At 42.6% G+C, this 14,243-nt stretch overlaps 1 protein-coding gene across 2 annotated transcripts in view; it reads right to left on the reverse strand.

The window, feature by feature from the left end:
• LOC306925873 (uncharacterized protein) overlaps window positions 1-14,243 on the reverse strand; it is a 33,024-nt gene that overhangs the window by 5,563 nt on the left and 13,218 nt on the right. The window contains exons 1-2 of one of the 2 annotated variants that reach the window (XR_013790314.1): window positions 10,144-10,279; window positions 7,346-7,467 (exon numbers count right to left, since the gene is read on the reverse strand). The gene's annotated coding sequence lies outside the window, so the exon portion shown is untranslated. Of the gene's footprint in view, window positions 1-7,345; window positions 7,468-10,143; window positions 10,280-14,243 lie in introns of those variants that run through there. The other variant, XR_013790313.1, reaches the window with a different exon arrangement.

Here is a 14,243-nt window from a genome sequence, read left to right on the forward strand (position 1 = left end):
AGGGACTTTGGGGGATCCCGCTGGCCTAGCGGTCCAGGCACATCATGCCACATATAGGCTCTGGCCTGACAGCGCGTCACGTGTTCGAGTCCCGTTCATGACGACCTTTGCTGCGTGTCTCTCCCTATCTCTTCCTCCTTCTTTCCTGTCCATCTTCACTGTCAACTATCAATAAAGGCAAAAAACAAATCTTTAAAAAAATAATAATAATAGGGACTTTGATATGGCATGAATAACAATGGGTTTTCTTGGAAGTTCAAACTCTTATTCATAAACTTGAAACGGTCAGTAGGCAGTAAGTGCAACATACTGTACTGAAACGAGCAGTAGGCAGTAAGTGCAACATACTGTACTGAAACGAGCAGTAGGCAGTAAGTGCAACATACTGTACTGAAACGAGCAGTAGGCAGTAAGTGCAACATACTGTACTGAAACGGTCAGTAGGCAGTAAGTGCAACATACTGTACTGAAACGAGCAGTAGGCAGTAAGTGCAACATACTGTACTGAAACGAGCAGTAGGCAGTAAGTGCAACATACTGTACTGAAACGAGCAGTAGGCAGTAAGTGCAACATACTGTACTGAAACGAGCAGTAGGCAGTAAGTGCAACATACTGTACTGAAACGGTCAGTAGGCAGTAAGTGCAACATACTGTACTGAAACGGTCAGTAGGCAGTAAGTGCAACATACTGTACTGAAACGGTCAGTAGGCAGTAAGTGCAACATACTGTACTGAAACGGTCAGTAGGCAGTAAGTGCAACATACTGTACTGAAACGAGCAGTAGGCAGTAAGTGCAACATACTGTACTGAAACGGTCAGTAGGCAGTAAGTGCAACATACTGTACTGAAACGGTCAGTAGGCAGTAAGTGCAACATACTGTACTGAAACGGTCAGTAGGCAGTAAGTGCAACATACTGTACTGAAACGGTCAGTAGGCAGTAAGTGCAACATACTGTACTGAAACGGTCAGTAGGAAGTAAGTGCAACATACTGTACTGAAACGGTCAGTAGGCAGTAAGTGCAACATACTGTACTGAAACGAGCAGTAGGCAGTAAGTGCAACATACTGTACTGAAACGGTCAGTAGGCAGTAAGTGCAACATACTGTACTAAAACGAGCAGTAGGCAGTAAGTGCAACATACTGTACTGAAACGAGCAGTAGGCAGTAAGTGCAACATACTGTACTGAAACGGTCAGTAGGCAGTAAGTGCAACATACTGTACTGAAACGGTCAGTAGGCAGTAAGTGCAACATACTGTACTGAAACGGTCAGTAGGCAGTAAGTGCAACATACTGTACTGAAACGGTCAGTAGGCAGTAAGTGCAACATACTGTACTGAAACGGTCAGTAGGCAGTAAGTGCAACATACTGTACTGAAACGGTCAGTAGGCAGTAAGTGCAACATACTGTACTGAAACGGTCAGTAGGCAGTAAGTGCAACATACTGTACTGAAACGGTCAGTAGGCAGTAAGTGCAACATACTGTACTGAAACGAGCAGTAGGCAGTAAGTGCAACATACTGTACTGAAACGGTCAGTAGGCAGTAAGTGCAACATACTGTACTGAAACGAGCAGTAGGCAGTAAGTGCAACATACTGTACTGAAACGAGCAGTAGGCAGTAAGTGCAACATACTGTACTGAAACGGTCAGTAGGCAGTAAGTGCAACATACTGTACTGAAACTGTCAGTAGGCAGTAAGTGCAACATACTGTACTGAAACGAGCAGTAGGCAGTAAGTGCAACATACTGTACTGAAACGAGCAGTAGGCAGTAAGTGCAACATACTGTACTGAAACGAGCAGTAGGCAGTAAGTGCAACATACTGTACTGAAACGGTCAGTAGGCAGTAAGTGCAACACACTGTACTAAAACGAGCAGTAGGCAGTAAGTGCAACATACTGTACTGAAACGAGCAGTAGGCAGTAAGTGCAACATACTGTACTGAAACGGTCAGTAGGCAGTAAGTGCAACACACTGTACTAAAACGAGCAGTAGGCAGTAAGTGCAACATACTGTACTGAAACGAGCAGTAGGCAGTAAGTGCAACATACTGTACTGAAACGGTCAGTAGGCAGTAAGTGCAACATACTGTACTGAAACGGTCAGTAGGCAGTAAGTGCAACATACTGTACTGAAACGGTCAGTAGGCAGTAAGTGCAACATACTGTACTGAAACGGTCAGTAGGCAGTAAGTGCAACATACTGTACTGAAACGGTCAGTAGGCAGTAAGTGCAACATACTGTACTGAAACGGTCAGTAGGCAGTAAGTGCAACATACTGTACTGAAACGGTCAGTAGGCAGTAAGTGCAACATACTGTACTGAAACGGTCAGTAGGCAGTAAGTGCAACATACTGTACTGAAACGGTCAGTAGGCAGTAAGTGCATCATACTGTACTGAAACGAGCAGTAGGCAGTAAGTGCAACATACTGTACTGAAACGGTCAGTAGGCAGTAAGTGCAACATACTGTACTGAAACGAGCAGTAGGCAGTAAGTGCAACATACTGTACTGAAACAAGCAGTAGGCAGTAAGTGCAACATACTGTACTGAAACGAGCAGTAGGCAGTAAGTGCAACATACTGTACTGAAACGAGCAGTAGGCAGTAAGTGCAACATACTGTACTGAAACGGTCAGTAGGCAGTAAGTGCAACATACTGTACTGAAACGAGCAGTAGGCAGTAAGTGCAACATACTGTACTGAAACGGTCAGTAGGCAGTAAGTGCAACATACTGTACTGAAACGAGCAGTAGGCAGTAAGTGCAACATACTGTACTGAAACGGTCAGTAGGCAGTAAGTGCAACATACTGTACTGAAACGAGCAGTAGGCAGTAAGTGCAACATACTGTACTGAAACGGTCAGTAGGCAGTAAGTGCAACATACTGTACTGAAACGAGCAGTAGGCAGTAAGTGCAACATACTGTACTGAAACGAGCAGTAGGCAGTAAGTGCAACATACTGTACTGAAACGGTCAGTAGGCAGTAAGTGCAACATACTGTACTGAAACGGTCAGTAGGCAGTAAGTGCAACATACTGTACTGAAACGAGCAGTAGGCAGTAAGTGCAACATACTGTACTGAAACGAGCAGTAGGCAGTAAGTGCAACATACTGTACTGAAACGGTCAGTAGGCAGTAAGTGCAACATACTGTACTGAAACGAGCAGTAGGCAGTAAGTGCAACATACTGTACTGAAACGGTCAGTAGGCAGTAAGTGCAACATACTGTACTGAAACGGTCAGTAGGCAGTAAGTGCAACATACTGTACTGAAACGAGCAGTAGGCAGTAAGTGCAACATACTGTACTGAAACGGTCAGTAGGCAGTAAGTGCAACATACTGTACTGAAACGAGCAGTAGGCAGTAAGTGCAACATACTGTACTGAAACGGTCAGTAGGCAGTAAGTGCAACATACTGTACTGAAACGAGCAGTAGGCAGTAAGTGCAACATACTGTACTGAAACGGTCAGTAGGCAGTAAGTGCAACATACTGTACTGAAACGAGCAGTAGGCAGTAAGTGCAACATACTGTACTGAAACGAGCAGTAGGCAGTAAGTGCAACATACTGTACTGAAACGGTCAGTAGGCAGTAAGTGCAACATACTGTACTGAAACGAGCAGTAGGCAGTAAGTGCAACATACTGTACTGAAACGAGCAGTAGGCAGTAAGTGCAACATACTGTACTGAAACGAGCAGTAGGCAGTAAGTGCAACATACTGTACTGAAACGAGCAGTAGGCAGTAAGTGCAACATACTGTACTGAAACGGTCAGTAGGCAGTAAGTGCAACATACTGTACTGAAACGGTCAGTAGGCAGTAAGTGCAACATACTGTACTGAAACGGTCAGTAGGCAGTAAGTGCAACATACTGTACTGAAACGAGCAGTAGGCAGTAAGTGCAACATACTGTACTGAAACGAGCAGTAGGCAGTAAGTGCAACATACTGTACTGAAACGGTCAGTAGGCAGTAAGTGCAACATACTGTACTGAAACGGTCAGTAGGCAGTAAGTGCAACATACTGTACTGAAACGGTCAGTAGGCAGTAAGTGCAACATACTGTACTGAAACGAGCAGTAGGCAGTAAGTGCAACATACTGTACTGAAACGAGCAGTAGGCAGTAAGTGCAACATACTGTACTGAAACGGTCAGTAGGCAGTAAGTGCAACATACTGTACTGAAACGGTCAGTAGGCAGTAAGTGCAACATACTGTACTGAAACGAGCAGTAGGCAGTAAGTGCAACATACTGTACTGAAACGAGCAGTAGGCAGTAAGTGCAACATACTGTAACTGTACTGAACATGTGGTGGAAAAGTTAACACAGCTGCAGGAAACACGGACAAAGGAAGCAATCAACACTCTGGGGAAACTAAAGCTCAGCCCACAGGTATCTTGACATGGTGTTTACAACATCACACAGACATGGTGTTTACAACATCACACAGACATGGTGTTTACAACATCACACAGACATGGTGTTTACAACATCACACAGACATGGTGTTTACAACATCACACAGACATGGTGTTACAACATCACACAGACATGGTGTTTACAACATCACACAGACATGGTGTTTACAACATCACACAGACATGGTGTTTACAACATCACACAGACATGGTGTTACAACATCACACAGACATGGTGTTTACAACATCACACAGACATGGTGTTTACAACATCACACAGACATGGTGTTTACAACATCACACAGACATGGTGTTTACAACATCACACAGACATGGTGTTACAACATCACACAGACATGGTGTTTACAACATCACACAGACATGGTGTTTACAACATCACACAGACATGGTGTTTACAACATCACACAGACATGGTGTTTACAACATCACACAGACATGGTGTTACAACATCACACAGACATGGTGTTTACAACATCACACAGACATGTTGTTTACAACATCACACAGACATGGTGTTTACAACATCACACAGACATGGTGTTACAACATCACACAGACATGGTGTTTACAACATCACACAGACATGGGTCCTCATTCACAAAGGAGAAATACGCCACAGTGTAACGGAAGCGTAAAGGTCATGCGTATAAAAAAGGAAAATCCGTCCGATCACGCTACGGTTAAGTCCCGTGTTATTCAGGGAACCAGGTGTAATCACTTCATTTGTGCGTATCGCCGAGTGTATCCTTTCCGCATTTTTTCCAAGCGATTCGCCTGGTGTCGCCTGGTTTGATGGAACATCCACGACCATATAAGGCAACAGGAAATATCGAAATACGTCATCATAGACTGCACAGAGGATTCCCAAGTTTTAAATTATATACAACAGCCGCGATGAGCTTGTAGAGCAGTTAATTTTGACAGGCGGGTCTCTGCACGGACAGATCTTGAAGCAAACAGCACGAGTTATATGTATATAATTATGAACGAAACTTGCCAACTTGGCACGCATTGCTTCACTCCTTGTTAAATGTCAGAACGTTAATAAGTTAACTGATGTTACAGTTACTTTCACATAATGAGAAAGAAGTTCATTTGTAGGCTACTGTTCACCACACGACCAAATGCTATATTAGGCCTACAACTCGGCAATGATAAAAGCCCTTACTGATGAATGCACTGCAGGGTTATAAAAAAAAAGAAGAACAATTGCACACTCGCCTAGAGGTAAAATAGATATCCGATACTTTTTTTTTATCAGAGCTGCATTGATTCATGCGGGGATCAATATCTTCTCACTGTCATCTGTCTGAATGCCATGTGGAGAATGGATTTGTTCTGATCATGGACACGTAGGCATATACATTTTCAACCATATACGGCGGGTAGCCTATATCCTCTTTGTCAGCCTAAGTGCAGGTTAATTTCATGATGTCGTCATATTAAAATGATTCGCGGGACATTTGGCACCAAACTTGATTGATCTCATGATGAGATCAATGTAGTAGCCTACAGCCTAGCTACAGTTGCCCATATTATAATTAATTAAGGTGAGCTCGCTTAAAACTATGACTGGCCGAATTGCACGCGCTGATGCAATAATGTGGACTTTTTTATAGGGCTAATCAGATTGGACTGTTCAGCAGCAGCATGCTGCTGAACAGTCCAATCAAATAGTTACCCATCGCGGTCCCGTCGCTTGTCGCGTTAGAAGCCAGTATACCTTGGGTCGTTGTCGATCCCCCAAAGGGTATTTTGGCTACATGCTATTATATGCTACCATATCCAAGATGGCGCCATGCAACCTTGAAATGGGCACTGAAGCTGCAAATCACGGGGCACACTGATTTAATGGTTCCAAATGACGTCAGTGGTGCTCAAACTATTTCATGTCAAGGACCCCCAGAAGTACCCCCATCTGAAAATATACAGATATACCGATCGTCGTGCTATGAGCTTGTAGCACTGCTATTTTTCAATAGCTAAAGTATTAGATAATGCTTAAAACACCAAAAAGGGTTTGATTGATTGATTGAAATATTTATTAACAGTTTACAAAATAGCAGTACATTTCAACATAGTGAACCAACACCAGGATGGATAGAAAGAACGTCGGGCCCAAATACCTTACAAGGACAAGGAAAATGTCGTGAACAAACACGGCTGCGCTTAGATACTTTGTTGAACGTTATGTCTCTGTGCCCGTGCGCCGTACAGCCGAGATCCAAGCCATTCTATGTATTTTTGTAAACAAGTCAATCTGGGTTCCTTGATGCTGTCTCCATGCTGGAAAGCTGAAAATCTAATTCCGTTTTCTGGCTCATTCCCTCGACGTGACCTGCTGTGGCACTTATTTACTGAGCAAGTCTGCACCATTGTGAGGTCAGTTTAAAAAACGAACATATACAAGCACACCGGATAGTCGCTCAATGTAAACAAACCAGACAAGCCAACAAGGTTGGCTGCCGCTACCACGTGACACATATGTTGACGACCCCTCAAGGAGATTTTGCTAGGCCCTATACGTTGCGGTCCGTATATATACGGACCTGAGATATGACGTCCCCTAGCGTCGGGGTACGTATATATACAGACCTGAGATATGACGTCCCCTAGCGTCGGGGTACGTATATATACAGACCTGAGATATGACGTCCCCTAGCGTCGGGGTACGTATATATACAGACCTGAGATATGACGTCCCTTAGCGTCGGGGTACGTATATATACAGACCTGAGATATGACGTCCCCTAGCGTCGGGGTACGTATATATACAGACATGACAAAGAAATAATGAAGTGTTCTAAAATAATAACAGAAGAATAGAGACCATGTATTTCTTTGTTATAAGAAAGTTACTGTAAGTTTAACCACCTGTAAATAAAACAGTACATACCTATTCTGAACAACTTTACTACAGGTTGCAGCAACAGTCCATGTCTCTGGTTCACCTCTCGCTGTTCCTCTGACCAGAATGATCTTTTGGAGGCCATCTCTCTTGATAGCGTACACCTCTCCCTGTTGAAACCAATAGAATGAAATACAAATCAGACCCATCTGAACTGAGTGGTGCTGTACTCTACTCGTGCTGTAGTACTGTACTGTACTGTACTGTACTGTACTGTACTGTACAAGCTCTACTCCCTTGTGTGTGTGTGTGTGTGTGTGTGTGTGTGTGTGTGTGTGTGTGTGTGTGTGTGTGTGTGTGTGTGTGTGTGTGTGTGTGTGTGTGTGTGTGTGTGTGGCAGTGAGTGACATGAGGTATTTCCTTTTTCCTTAAGACAATTTAATGCAGACACAGGCCTGTACTTCTGTGTCTGAATGGGAAAGTCTTATTTCTTTATTTTTCCTTTTTAATTGTCATAATAATAATACATTATTATTATTATTATAATATATATTTTGTATTATTTTTGTACTTGCTTTAGGCCTGTCTGTGCATGGGCAGGGCATCAGTATTATATTCATATAATTAGACTGGATATTGTGATTTTACATATTGTAATTGGCATAAGTTTGATATTGGCATAAGTGTTCTTTTCCTGTTTTGTGAGTGGTGCAACCACTATAGACAGCTATGTGTGACTTGTGTGTGTCCCTGTGTCCCTGTATCCGAGCACGGAAATAGCATAATTATTGTCACCACCATCAAGTGTCACTGTTGTGCAGCCTAACACACAGACAGAGGCCAGGGAAGAGAGCTTGTACAGTACAGTACAGTACAGTACAGTACAGTACAGTACAGTACAGTACAGTACTCGACAATCTTGTGACTCGACCCGACTTGACTTGACATAACCTTGTGACTCGACCCGACTTGACTCGACAACCTTGTGACTCAACCCGACAATCTTGTGACTCGACCCGACTTGACTTGACATAACCTTGTGACTCGACCCGACTTGACAACCTTGTGACTCGACCCGACTTGACTCGACAACCTTGTGACTCGACCCGACTTGACTTGACATAACCTTGTGACTCGACCCGACTTGACTCGACAACCTTGTGACTCGACCCGACTTGACATAACCTTGTGACTCGACCCGACTTGACTCGACAACCTTGTGACTCGACCCGACTTGACATAACCTTGTGACTCGACTTGACTTGACTTGCCCACAACAGAAAAACTTGAGACTTGCTTGAGACTTGGACTAAATGACTTGCTACTCGACTCGGACTCGGATCGGAGGGACTCATGCAATTGTCTGGGAAAAACACAATTCCCGTGCTCGGACGGACAGACACATGCATCCTGTACATACAGACATATGTGTATGGAAGTGTTGTGTTCAGTTAAAAAACTAAAAGCTGACATTCTAAAGGACTTTTAGAAAAGACTTGCATCAAAAGACCACATTAGACTAGAATGTAGTCTTTTGAATATTTTTCCAAAACCTTGTGGTGTAGGCTATGGGAGCCTTAAAGGATTTGTCACTGTAATATCTTTCCTGGTAGGCTACAGACTACTGGTACAATATTTATTTAAGATTATTTAATAGCCAACATGTTCCTGGTGGAAAGTAGAAAAATAACTGGAGGCGAAAAATAAGCGTCAGAAAATGATTCAATGCCTGTAGGCTACAAAACAACATTATTTTACATTATTACGTAACGCCTCTGTGGGTGGCCACCAGACAGGTCACAAATACAGGTGTCTACCAGCTCACAATAAGGATTGTTGAACTTGGAGGCAGGGTGAGCTGGTAGCCCGTCTCCGGACCCCCCGGGTTGAGCTCCTTTGGACCCCTACCCCGTAGGGTCCGGTATCATCGGCTTCAAGCGACATGGGATGCAATCTGATTTACCCTGATTTACCCCTGTGCTGCGGTGTGGGTGTCACGCTGACATATTCCAAAAGAAGCATATGAACGCTATAGGAGACAACGAACCCTCTGACCCCCCCCGCGAACGGCTCAGAAGCCGTTAAGTATTTTTAATGTTTGTACGACCGTTTTGGCAGCTCTCTTCCTTCCTTCCTTGACTTCCTTATTGACATCCTATTGTACCGCCTCCATCACTGTGGCTGGCTACCTGCGACAGAGGCAGGAACGCGCAGATAGCCAGTTCCGGCGCTCTAAAGGCGATACGTAAAGTCATCAAAATGTCAGAAACTTTAACGTAGGGTTCCGAAAGGAGCTAGGTGAGCTGGGAGCGATACTTTTTGTTGACCGCACTTGCACTTTATTGGTATTTTGGTTCATTCAAGTTTTGTTTGTTCACTGGCTTCTTTACACATATTTATTACATATATATATTTATTGGAAATTGCATTGTGATATTTTGTGCACTGAATAACTATATAAACATTTTAAACGTATGAGCTCGTTTGGCTATGAATCATTTTATCATTGTTTGTGGGAATTATTATCAGCCACAACACATTACATTTATCTTTATAGTCTATGAGGCGTTTTCTTAAACAAGCATCGTTGAAGACAAACATTAAAGCTGTATACATTTTTGAGGGGCTTCACGAATCCCACAACACATTCCAACAACACACAACTACACTACACTGCTGCATGCTAGCGCACCATGCTGGTTAGCTTATTGTGCTTATATGCACGGTGTGGGTTATGTGCATAGAGTTAGGTTATATGTGACGCAATAACGTTGTCTTGTTAACACAACTGACAAACGTAAACACTGAAAACAACAAGAAGATGCAACATGATTACTTTTACATACCTGATAAACAATGAAACAATTCTCTTAAGTCACTTCAAGTCTCCACTTAATCCGTTCGGACCAACGAGGAAAGGAAACAAATTGACTGTGTTCTGTCCATAGAGTTCTATATACACTGTTCAATGTTCTGTCAGCGACATGTAAGCCAGTGTCAAAGCAGCAAATATTAGCTAGCAAATATAAGACTTCCGGTGGCCGAGCTCTTCTGAATAAAAGTGTAGGCTAAAGTAAACAAAACGATGAATTTGGTATTTAAACGAAAAAATACATCACAAAATATGGTATTGACATTCATAACAGTTAATAACATTAACGCATTATATAAATGGGTAGACATGCCCTAAAATGGCTAAATGCTGTTCACTGGAGTGCTTATCCCAACATGTAAGCCTGCAGATATGGATTTCTGGTGGCCGATCTATTCAGAATAACAGTATCATCTAGACTAGAGTAACCTGAAGCCATTGAAAAACGATAGGCCTACATGTGCACATTAAAACTATAGGCCTACATGTGCATATTAAAACTATAGGCCTACATGTGCACATTAAAACTATAGGCCTACATGTGCATATTAAAACTATAGGCCTACATGTGAACATTAAAACTATAGGCCTACATGTGAACATTAAAACTATAGGCCTACATGTGCACATTAAAACTATAGGCCTACATGTGAACATTAAAACTATAGGTCTACATGTGCACATTAAAACTATAGGTCTACATGTACACATTAAAACTATAGGCCTACATGTGAACATTAAAACTATAGGCCTACATGTGCACATTAAAACTATAGGCCTACATGTGAACATTAAAACTACAGGCCTACATGTACACATTAAAACTATAGGCCTACATGTACACATTAAAACTATAGGCCTACATGTGAACATTAAAACTATAGGCCTACATGTACACATTAAAACTATAGGCCTACATGCAAACATTAAAACTATAGGCCTACATGTGAACATTAAAACTATAGGCCTACATGCAAACATTAAAACTATAGGCCTACATGCAAACATTAAAACTATAGGCCTACATGTGAACATTAAAACTATAGGCCTACATGCAAACATTAAAACTATAGGCCTACATGTGAACATTAAAACTATAGGCCTACATGCAAACATTAAAACTATAGGCCTACATGCAAACATTAAAACTATAGGCCTACATGTGAACATTAAAACTATAGGCCTACATGTGCACATTAAAACTATAGGCCTACATGTGAACATTAAAACTATAGGTCTACATGTACACATTAAAACTATAGGCCTACATGTGAACATTAAAACTATAGGCCTACATGTGCACATTAAAACTATAGGCCTACATGTGAACATTAAAACTATAGGCCTACATGTGAACATTAAAACTATAGGCCTACATGTACACATTAAAACTATAGGCCTACATGTGAACATTAAAACTATAGGTCTACATGTACACATTAAAACTATAGGTCTACATGTACACATTAAAACTATAGGCCTACATGTACACATTAAAACTATAGGCCTACATGTGAACATTAAAACTACAGGCCTACATGTGAACATTAAAACTATAGGCATACATGTGAACATTAAAACTATATAGGCTACATTGATAATTTAACAACTTGATGAAAAAGGCATCTATAAAATTGCCACTCTAAAATGTCAGTGTCTTGTGTGTGTGTGTGTGTGTGTGTTCTGAATTTCCCCCTGGGTGGGAACAATAATAGGTTTGTATTGCCCTCTAGTGGCCAAACTGATCAATCACCAAATTACCATTTACTTTTTATTTGTATTCTCTATCATCTTACTTCATTCATTATGAGGCCAGCATGTCTGTTGACAAAGACTCCACTCTAAGAGATGCATTTAAAACAAGCAGAACAAAACGTTTAGCAGCCTCCTCTGTGTATGACTTGGTCAAAAACAAAATAGTGAAGACAAACAATCCAGAGACTTACTTCAACATTCAGAAAGTCTGTGTGTTGTCCCTTGCACTGTCCTCGAGCAGTGTTGCATGTGAGAGAGGATTTTCACACCTCAATATAATAAAAAGCAAGTACAGATCCAGCCTGTCAGATTCCTGCCTGTCATCCCTGATGCACATCCACCTGTCTAAGATCACAACAGAGACGTTTGACCCAAAAGCCAGCTGTTGACTTGTGGATGCAAACAGCTGATGGCAGGCTCAACCAGGGGAAGAGTAGTAGACTTGTGGATGCAAACAGCTGATGGCAGGCTCAACCAGGGGAAGAGTAGTAGACTTGTGGATGCAAACAGCTGAAGGCAGTCTCAACCAGCAGGGGAAGAGTAGACGACTTGTGGATGCAAACAGCTTATGGCAGGCTCAACCAGGGGAAGAGGTTGTCCCGATCCAATCACGTGATCAGAAATAGGGGCCGATCACATCATTTTTAAATGATCGGAATCGGATCGGGAGCTAAATAAAAACTTAACCGGGACATCCCTAGTATCAATATTATATCTATATCGTGATATTAGACTGGATATTGTCTGTGATTTTGGATATTGTACTATTGTTATATGGCATAAGTGTCTTATAAAAATATAAATATCAGATTGGGAAAAAATCGGTATAGGCAGATACTCAAAATCAAATGATCAGGACATCCCTACCTACTACATCATCATCTACAGAGCTACCATGGTTGAATGATCAGGACATCCCTACCTACTACATCATCATCTACAGAGCTACCATGGTTGAATGATCAGGACATCCCTACCTACTACATCATCATCTACAGAGCTACCATGGTTGAATGATCAGGACATCCCTACCTACTACATCATCATCTACAGAGCTACCATGGTTGAATGATCAGGACATCCCTACCTACTACATCATCATCTACAGAGCTACCATGGTTGAATGATCAGGACATCCCTACCTACTACATCATCATCTACAGAGCTACCATGGTTGAATGATCAGGACATCCCTACCTACTACATCATCATCTACAGAGCTACCATGGTTGAATGATCAGGACATCCCTACCTACTACATCATCTACAGAGCTACCATGGTTGAAATTGAGGACAGTGATGACAGCAACCAAGAGAGCAATGATGATGTCCAACTTGTAGCAGAAATGATTAGGTTAGGGGCATGGTGGCACACAGGGCCGGTTCTAGGCGTATCCCCTATCCTATACATGGGCTACTGGCGGCCTGAGGGCCACATGTGGCCTCCACCTTCACTTAATGCGGCCCGTAGGTTAATTTCAACTGGCGTCCTGGGGGCCACATGTGGGGTTGGCGAAAGGGCCTTTCTGTGTGGAGATTGCATGTTCTCCCCGTGTCCCCTAGGGTAGGTACCCTCACAAAAAACATGCAGTAATCCTGGTCTCTAAACTGTCTCCCCCTGGCCAGCCGGGGCGCCTGATGGAGGGGAAAGGAACTGGTTGGAATGTCCAGGTAAACTCCCCCCTGTCAGGTGTAAAGGAGCAACTTGGACACTCAGGCATGAAGGAAGCATGAGTTCAAGTCCGTTGCTCTCCCCATGTCCCCCATATATGGGGACTAGGTTGGCGGAGGGTGTGTGGAGCCCAGGATCAAATTAGATAATTGACACAGGGGTGAAAAATGGGTTACAAAATCGTGGATAAAAAAATATATATATATCACTGCTTAAAGAGCAGCCAGTTGTTCCAGTACAGTGTTTACAGAATAGTCGGTGCTTGAAGAGCAGTCGGTTGTTTCAGTCTTTACAGAATAGTCGGTGCTTAAAAGAACAGACTTTCATGCTTAAAGGGGAGTTTCGCACAAGCTGTTTTCTTACCGTATATGAAGACGCGTATCCATTCGTCATTGAAAAAAAAACAAAAAACAAACATGCCGAGCGTAAATGGTGCTCTCCACCACCTCAGAGGAAAGCCTGGTCTCTGTTTCAAAAGTCTGTATGATCCGGTCGGGAGCGGATGATATCGTTACGTCATGTAAAGTCAGGAACAATCAAACGGAACTTCCTTTTCCCTCAAACCGGAAGAATAACAATAAAAGCTCTCGTAGCCTGTAGTTTGAGGGAAAAGGAAGTTGCCGCCCCGTTGTTCCTGCCTGTCGACT

The sequence above is a fragment of the Electrona antarctica genome (assembly GCF_951216825.1).
Source record: "Electrona antarctica genome assembly, chromosome: 7".
Classification (NCBI taxonomy): domain Eukaryota; kingdom Metazoa; phylum Chordata; class Actinopteri; order Myctophiformes; family Myctophidae; genus Electrona; species Electrona antarctica.